Source organism: Neophocaena asiaeorientalis, unplaced genomic scaffold (genome assembly GCF_003031525.2).
Source record: "Neophocaena asiaeorientalis asiaeorientalis breed wild unplaced genomic scaffold, Neophocaena_asiaeorientalis_V1.1 scaffold258, whole genome shotgun sequence".
Classification (NCBI taxonomy): domain Eukaryota; kingdom Metazoa; phylum Chordata; class Mammalia; order Artiodactyla; family Phocoenidae; genus Neophocaena; species Neophocaena asiaeorientalis.
This window is the reverse complement of record NW_020172591.1, coordinates 3,037,314-3,046,034: the sequence shown is the minus strand read 5'-3', so window position 1 is coordinate 3,046,034 and position 8,721 is coordinate 3,037,314. Positions and strand designations below refer to the sequence as shown.

General features: G+C 43.8%; 1 non-coding gene across 1 annotated transcript; it reads right to left on the bottom strand.

The window, feature by feature from the left end:
* Positions 1-3,420: 3,420 nt before the first annotated feature.
* Positions 3,421-3,523, bottom strand: LOC112395286 (U6 spliceosomal RNA). Its single transcript, XR_003002335.1, has one exon. It is a non-coding gene; the product is annotated as a U6 spliceosomal RNA (small nuclear RNA).
* Between the last annotated feature and the right edge of the window lie 5,198 nt (positions 3,524-8,721).

Here is an 8,721-nt window from a genome sequence, read left to right as displayed (position 1 = left end):
CTGCAGTGGGGTAGGTCCCTGCCACCGGTGAAATGGCCTGGTCCACAGAGCAGGATTAGAGCATTTTCTGGTGTCCAGATCACTGTCTCAAATTAGTTGAGTGAAGCTAAGCAGCGCTGGGGAGGGGGAACGTGTGGCTCTGCTCAGTGATGGAGTCGTGAGGGGTGCGAGCACCCGTCAATTCTCTGTGCACAGCCTGACCATTGTGCGTGGTGGACCAGCCAGCCTGTCTAGGAGGATGGCTACGCGGGTCAGGATGGATGAGATGGAGAGATGGAGAGAGGCAGCAGCAGCTGAGGAATCATCAGGCTGCTCTGCCGCGTCAGGGGAACGTCCAGACTTCCCCGTGTAAACTGGGGCTGGCTTGGACTAGCTGTGTGAGAGTGGCTTGGGCATGCCGCCAAGCAGGATGGGCAGGGCTAATGCAAGCTGTGGCTCTGGGACAGAGGAGTCATAAACATGAAATTGTCTAGTGTGGGGAACTGCCCCAGGCTTGTGACAGCCAGTGGCCAAAATTGAGATGTGCTTATCTTTCTCCAGATAGGGCTGACCCCCTAAATGACATGCCAACCTGGAGAGTTGGTGTTTCCCATAGTGCACAGCATCTGAATTGACCAGACACACACTCCCAAGATTCTTTTGGCATTTTGGGGGGACGCTGCCATTGAATGATGACCCTGGTGCCAGTGGTAGAGTCAGCTTTTGTTTATTTCCCTATTTGGAACAGCCTCCTTGAGGTGGTGTAAGTTTGTGCCCCCAAACCAAAAGCAGGCGGGGGCCTTCCTGCATTGCTCTCAGTAGATACCAGCATCCCTTTTGCATGGATTGCACTCAGCAAGCTGCGTTTCTGATTTTGCCCAGATTAGCAGTTAGTCCAGCATCCGTTTTCATTAAAGCCTGAGTTACTGCACATGGTACAGTTTGAGTTCCAGTTTGGAGATGCTCCGTGTGTCCCTTTATTTCTTAATTCAGGAAAATGAGCATCAGTTATTTTTTTCTGGCCTGACCCTATGGTCTGATCACGTAAGGGCAAATTAGTCAACCCAGCACAGGCCATGGATGGTCTTTGGATGTCAAAGTGACTTCTGGGGGCCCAGAGGGGAAGGCCTCCAGACATACAATTCCCCAGGGCCCTTCTACCAAACACTGAGGTCGGCTCACATCATCTCATCATCTCATGGCAGCTCATGTTTTCCATCCACTTGGGGTGGTGGTGAGGGTGAGCCTAGCTATAGAAAGACCACACCAGCACACAGGAAGTACCTATGACCTCACTCATGTGAACTCAGACTGCTTTCCATCTGTGCTGGGAAAGAGAGCATGTGTGTACGTGTGCAAGCGTATGTTTCCTCAAAGAGCACAAGTGTCTTCGGTTGAAAAGTAGAGAGCTAACACAAACAATTGGGGAAGAACATCTATTGATCAATAGTGATGCTGCATTTGGTATCTGCTTGAAAGGAATCATTAATTGTAAGTCACCGAAAAGAGAACAGAGGAGAGAGCATACACTTTCCACCCTTGAATCTCTCACTGTTGCCTTTCACAGGAACAGTTTCTCATGCAGAAAAATCTGTTTTCAGTTGGACTGAAAAGCTGCCCCTTGAGTCATAAGTGTCTCTCTATTTGTAAGGCTCTTCACAGTTGACAAAGCATTTTTGCCAAGTTTTCTCATTTGATCCTACCCACAGGGGAGGACTGGCTAACCCAAGACTGCACAGCTAGAAAATGGCACAGTGGAGCTGGATTCCACCTCAGAGGAGTCCCTGTTCAGTTTGGGTGGCACCTGAAGCTCTAAGACCAAGGCTGCCGTGGTAGCGGAGAGGCTGTTGAACTTGACGTAGGAGAGGCCCATAGTTTACATCTTGCCCTGCGCTTTGACTCTAGGGAAACTCTCAGCCTCATTTCCCCTCCTGGGCTGAGGGTGGTGAACAAGACCTATCTCAGCAAACAAAAGTGGTAAAGTGAGCTTTCTTACCCTATGTACAAACGGACTGTGTAAATATCAAAAGAACAAAAAATGGAGCTCTGGAATAGTTTTTAGATACAACCACTCATCTGACCCTTTACTCTCAGAAGCAAGTCAGTTTCACCTCCCCCAAAGGTGGGTCATGCCCACAACACCTGTTAGCCCCCCACAAGGAGGGATGACCCCCGCTGAACAGCCAAAATCGGGTATCAGCAGATTTGCTTCAGCAAGGATGTTTCCTGGTTTCTGGGCGAGTGTTGCCATCCCTGGGACGCAAGGGTCATCCTCAGAATCATGCAAGTTAATAATATGAATATGAATATGAAGCAAGGGCCTTTGTAGGCTCAATGTTTCATTGTTTCAATGCATTTTGATATCAAATGAATAAGTAATGTGAATTACATCTAAACGACTGAAATATGCAAGTCGGCATCTGTTCTTTTTAAGTCAACAACTCAAGCTTATTATTAATACTATTATTATTAAAGGCTACAGACAGTCTTTTTCCATAGTCATTTCTTCAATCAGGAAAGTAATCTTTTTTAAAATATATTTTTAAATATCTTTATTGGAGTATAATTGCTTTACAATGTTGTGTTAGTTTCTGCTGTATAACAAAGTGAATCAGATGTACATATACATATATCCCCATATCCCCTCCCTCTTGTGTCTCCCTCCCACACTCCCTATCCCACCCCTCTAGGTGGTCACAAAGCACCGAGCTGATCTCCCTGTGCTATGCGGCTGCTTCCCACTAGCTATCTATTTTACATTTGGTAGTGTATATGTGTCCATGCCACTCTCTCACTTTGTCACAGCTTACACTTCCCACTCCCCATGTCCTCAAGTCCATTCTCTACATCTGCGTCTTTATTCCTGTCCTGCCCCTAGGTTCTTCAGAACCATTTTTCCCCCTTAGATTCCATATATATGTGTTAGCATATGGTATTTGTTTTTCTCTTTCTCTTACTTCACTCTCTATGACAGACTCTAGGTCCATCTACTTCACTACAAATAACTCAATTTCGTTTCCTTTCAATATTCCATTGTATATATGTGCCACATCTTCTTTATCCATTCATCTGTTGATGGACACTTAGGTCGCTTCCATGTCCTGACTATTGTAAATAGAGCTGCAGTGAACATTGTGGTACATGACTCTTTTTGAATTATGGTTTTCTCAGGGTATATGCCCAGTAGTGGGATTGCTGGGTCATATGGTAGTTCTATTTTTAGTTTTTTAAGGAACCTCCATACTGTTCTCCATAGTGGCTGTATCAATTTACATTCCCACCAACAGTTTAAGAGGGTTCCCTTTTCTCCACACCCTCTACAGCATTGATTGTTTGTAGACTTTTTGATGATGGCCATTGTGTGGTATGAGGTGATACCTCATTGTAGTTTTGATTTGCATTTCTCTAATGATTAGTGATGTTGAGCATCCTTTCATGTGCAAAAATATGGAACACTTCATGAATCTGTGTGTCACCCTTGCGCAGGGGCCGTGTTAACCTCTGCATCATTGCAATTTTAGTATATGTGCTGCCGAAGTGACACAAGAATGTAATCTTAATTTGTCACTCTCTGATGATCACTGAGCTACATTATTGGTTTCCTATTTATACACGTATTCAGTGCCTATCATCTCTGGACACAGGTGAACAGCTAATATTACTAAGAATATCACTCTGAGCGAAGCTTCCATTTCTTTGTTTCCTTTGTAAATAATTATGCTAAATTTGTACCAACCATCTCCCCCATATTTCCCCGAATTTCCATACGTGGAACTGAGCTGATTTAATAAAATAGACCAAAGATGCAGGCACCATTTTCTTCTTGCCTGGCTAAATTGACCACAGCGCACCTCGGAGGCAACTAGCCATACAGGGCGGAGAGTACTTGACTGCAACGTGCAAGCTGAACTTCAGAGCGTCGACTTCCCCACTGTTAGACTGACAGCAAGCTCCTCCGCGGGCGAGAGGAGCAGCCCCCTTTTGCACACAATCAGCACCAGCTGTGGTCCAATTAAACTCAACAGTGAACAGGTGTTCACTGTAATGACTTCCACACAAAAGCACGCTTCCATTTAGTACGCTTTACATCCGATACACTCACAGCCCCACCGAAAGGCAGGAGTAGAAAACGAGATGGAATTCAGTGGAGGAAAAACAGCAACCCGCAAACTTGTCCATAATCAGCATCAGAAGCCTCAATTAGCCTCAACATTTCACAGGTGTCCACAGGAGGGTATTTTTATGGAGAGCCTACTGGAGTCAATTGTCTCTTAAGAAGTTCTTTGAAAACATTTTGAAGTTTTTCAAATTCAGGTAGCTCACTCATATTACTTCCCCACTACTGTTATTACCACTATTTCTTTTTTTTTTTTTAACATCTTTATTGGAGTATAATTGCTTTACAATGGTGTGTTAGTTTCTGCTGTATAACAAAGTGAATCAGCTATACATATATATATATCCCCATATCTCCTCCCTCTTGCGTCTCCCTCCCACCCTCCCTATCTCAGCGCTCTAGGTGGACACACAGCACTGAGCTGATCTCCCTGTGCTATGTGGCTGCTTCCACTAGATATCTATTTTACATCTGGTAGTGTATATGTGTACATGCCACTCTCTCACTTCGTCCCAGCTTACCCTTCCCCCTCTCCGTGTCCTCAAATCCATTCTCTACACCTGCACCTTTATTCCTGTCATGGCCCTAGGTTCTTCAGAACCATTTTTTTTTAGATTCCATATATATATATATGTGTCAGCATATGGTATTTGTTTTTCTTTCTGACTTAACTTCAGTATGTATGACAGTCTCTAGGTCCATCCACCTCACTACAAATAACTCAATTTCATTTCTTTTTATGGCTGAGTAATATTCCACTGTATATATGTGCCACATTTTCTTTATCCATTCATCTGTTATGGACACTTAGGGGCTTCCATGTCCTGGCTATTGTAAATAGTGCTGCAATGAACATTGTGGTACATGAGTCTTTTTGAATTATGGTTTTCTCAGGGTATATGCCCAGTAGTGGGATTGCTGGGTCATATGGTAGTTCTATTTTTAGTTTTTTAAGGAAAATCTGTACTGTTCTCCATAGTGGCTGTGTCAATTTACATTCCCATCAACAGTGCAAGAGAGTTCCCTTTTCTCCACACCCTCTCCAGCATTGATTGTTTGTAGATTTTTTGATGATGGCCATTGTGTGGTGTGTGGTGATACCTGATTGTAGTTTTGATTTGCATTTCTCTAACGATTAGTGATGTTGAGCATCCTTTCATGAATTTGTTGGCAATCTGTATATCTTCTTCGGAGAAATGTCTATTTAGGTCCTCTGCCCATATCACCACTATTTCATGGCTTTCAGGAGTCTACCCTGCTAGACATGCATGGGCAAAAATATTAATTACATTCATGTACACCCTAAAAATGTGTTTGGCCCATTGCATTTTCCCCAGAAATCTCTTATATCTGGTGCCTTTGCTGCATTTGAAATAGAGAAATCTAGAGAGCACTTCTTGGGGTAGGATGTTATTACTCCTACCGTATTTCAATCAATTATTGAATGTCCACAGTCTGCATTGCCATGGAAAAGAGGAATGACAATAGGAAAATTTCATGCTACTGGGAATCAATGCCCTTTTAAGATTGGTTGGCAGCTCAGGACCCAATCAGTGTCACTCCTAGTGGCTCATCCCAGGCTTGATGAAGGATGACTAATTACCAGGGGACTCCAGTAAATGAGGTGGTGGCACTCTTTCTCCAGATCCCTCATCCCACATCTTGGTGATCATTTAGCACTAATGATGCTGCTGGAGTTGGTATCTTCTTTGACTTTGCATTTACAGGGAGGACAGCGGAGAAAAGGGGTGAGTAGGTCTGAGGCAGGGACTTCAGAATTCTGTCTCTCAATTCAAGTAGGGAGTAAGGCACACTGTTAAATGTAACACAGCCCATGGTGCAGAAAGCTATTTTTTTCTTTTGTCAGAAACAATTTGATAACTCACACCAGAAGGAAACCTGGGTAAAAACCAATCCCAGATGTGGAGCAAATGTTGGTGAGGGTGTCAGTTGGTATAACACTGGAAAGCTAGTGGATTTCCATAACTGAAGCTGGACCTATGACCAGACAATTCCATTCTCAGTTATAATCCCAACAGAAATTGTGGTAAGCAGACACCAACATGGCCCCTGGTGATCCACCTCCTGGGATTCATTGCCTTGTATAATCCCCTCTTCCTGAGGGGGGATGGGACCTGTGACCTTCTTCTAACCAATAGAATACCACAACCGTGATGGGATATGACTTCCATAATTATAATACATAAAATTGTAATTTCTCTCTTGCTAGCAGACTCTATTGCCTTCTTGGCTTGCAAGCTTTGATGTTGGAGAGGTCTCCATGGCAAGGAACTAAATGTAGCCTTTGGCCAATAGCCTGCTAGGAACTGAGTCCAGCACTCTTCCAGAAACTGAATTCTGCCAACCACAATGGGAGCTTGGAAGCAAATCCTTTCCCAGTTGAGACTTCAGATGAGACCCCAGCCCTGGCTGACACCTTGATTGCAGCCTTGTGAAAACCCCTGAAACAGAGGACCTGGTTAAGCTCTTCAGACTCCTGACGCCAGAAATTGTAAGATAATGTGTGTTGTTTGAATTTTTTGGTAATTAGTTATACATTAATAGATAACAAATACAGAAATGCTTAAAAATGTGCCCCCAAGGACATGCATAAGAGTTTTCATAGTAGCATTCTTCATAATACCAAAGTAGGAAACAACACAAAGCTCCATGGGCAAGATTAAAGTTTCGTAGACCACATACAGCCACCTAGCAAAAAGCTAGTAGCGCTGGAGTTGGAGATGAGGAGACAGGTGTTGGGTAGGAGTGTAGAAGAATCATCTACATAGATGTGATCATGGAAGCTATTGGAATGGGTGAGAACAATGAGATATAAATTATAAAGGGAGAATAGTGAAGAGGGCTATAATGCTTATATGTTTCAATTGCAAATAACAGAAAATTCTACACGTTATGATTTAAATAATACAAGGAACTTCAGGCTGAGCACAAGATCCCTGGAGCACTGCCCTGTTACCTCACGACCAACCAATCAGAAGAAAATAACACACTCTGCATCCCTCACCCCAAATTTTGCCTATTAAAATCTTCTCACCAGGGACTTCCCTGATGGCGCAGAGGTTAAGAATCCACCTGCCAATGCAGGGGACATGGATTCGATTCCTGGTCTGGGAAGATCCCACATGCTGCAGAGTAACTAAGCCTGTGTGCCACAACTACTGAGCCTGTGCTCTAGAGCCCGTGAGCCACAACTACTGAGCCCACGTGCCACAACTACTGAAGCCCGTGCACCTAGAGCCTGTTCTCTGCAACAAGAGAAGACACCGCAACGACAAGCCTGCACCATACAACGAAGAGTGGCCCCCGCTCACCACAACTAGAGAAAGCCTGCATGCAGCAATGAAGACCCAATGTAGCCAAATAAATAAAATAAAATATATAAATACATTTATTAAAAAAGAAAAACAACTTCTCCTCAAAAACCATGGGGAGTTTGGGTTTTTTGAGGATGAGCCACCTGTTCTCCTTGCTTGGCCCTGCAATAAGCCTTTCTCTGCTCAAAATAATAATAGTAATAATAATAATAAGTTATTAAAAAATAAATAATACAAAGAGAAAAAAAGTCCATGGGCAATAAGATGGATAAGTACATTGTGTATGTCCAGAGAGTGGACCACTGTAAGCGACAAAAAAAGAACCAAACCTAGCCACATGCAACCCCATGGGTGAGTCTCACAAATAATCGAGTGAAAAAGCCAGACACAAAATAGTGCACACTGTATGATTCAATTACATAAAACTGTAAAACAGGCAAAATGAATCTATCGTTCTGTTTGAAGCTTAGGATGGTGGTTGTTTGAGGGTGGGGGGTGGTAGGTGGTGACAAGGAAGGGACATAGGGAAGCTTTTGAGACGTTGATAAATTGTTCTGTTTCTTAATCCGGAGCTGGTTACAGGGCTGTTTTGCAGCCTTTTCTGTAGGTATGTTATAACTTCAAAAGTTAAAAGAGAGAAACAGCAGGTAATCTTTTCAGCATAGGATATAAATAGGTGTGTGGTTAGAGGGGTGCATTACCTTTGTAGGCACAGTATCATTGTACATTGGGGAAGGAGAACACAGATTTCAAATGCCTCATTTAACAGAGGAGGTAAACTGAGGTGCAGAAAGGCTCAGAGAGTAAAGTGAGTTGCAGAAGTTCAATTATTGTCAGAGCTGAAACGGCAAAGCAGGTCTTGTCTCTTTTGTACATTCTGGTTAGATGTGAGGGCAATCTGGCTGCAGACTGTTCTCTGTGCTTGAGTCCCTTTCTTTACCACCCTATGTGATTGCCTGCTGATGTTGCAGACCCAGTTAAAGAAGATGATTTTCCCAGATTGCCCGGTGTCTGGCTCAGTCTGGTGCCTTAAACAGGCCTATGCCCAATAAGGAGGAGCCTCCTGGTGCCTTATTGTTTTCAAGCTTCCACCCTGCTCCCTTTCACCTGACCCCTCCCTGCCATTTGTTTGCAGACCTGTTTCTTGCACCATGGCTAGCCATCTTTACCTGATCTCCTATCCACTGTCTCGTTCTCACTCAGGGCAACTGAAACTCAACGCTCTTCCCTGGCACTGAACTTGGCCACCTTTCTTGGCTTTGATTGGGACTAGTCTTTCAGTGTGTATTT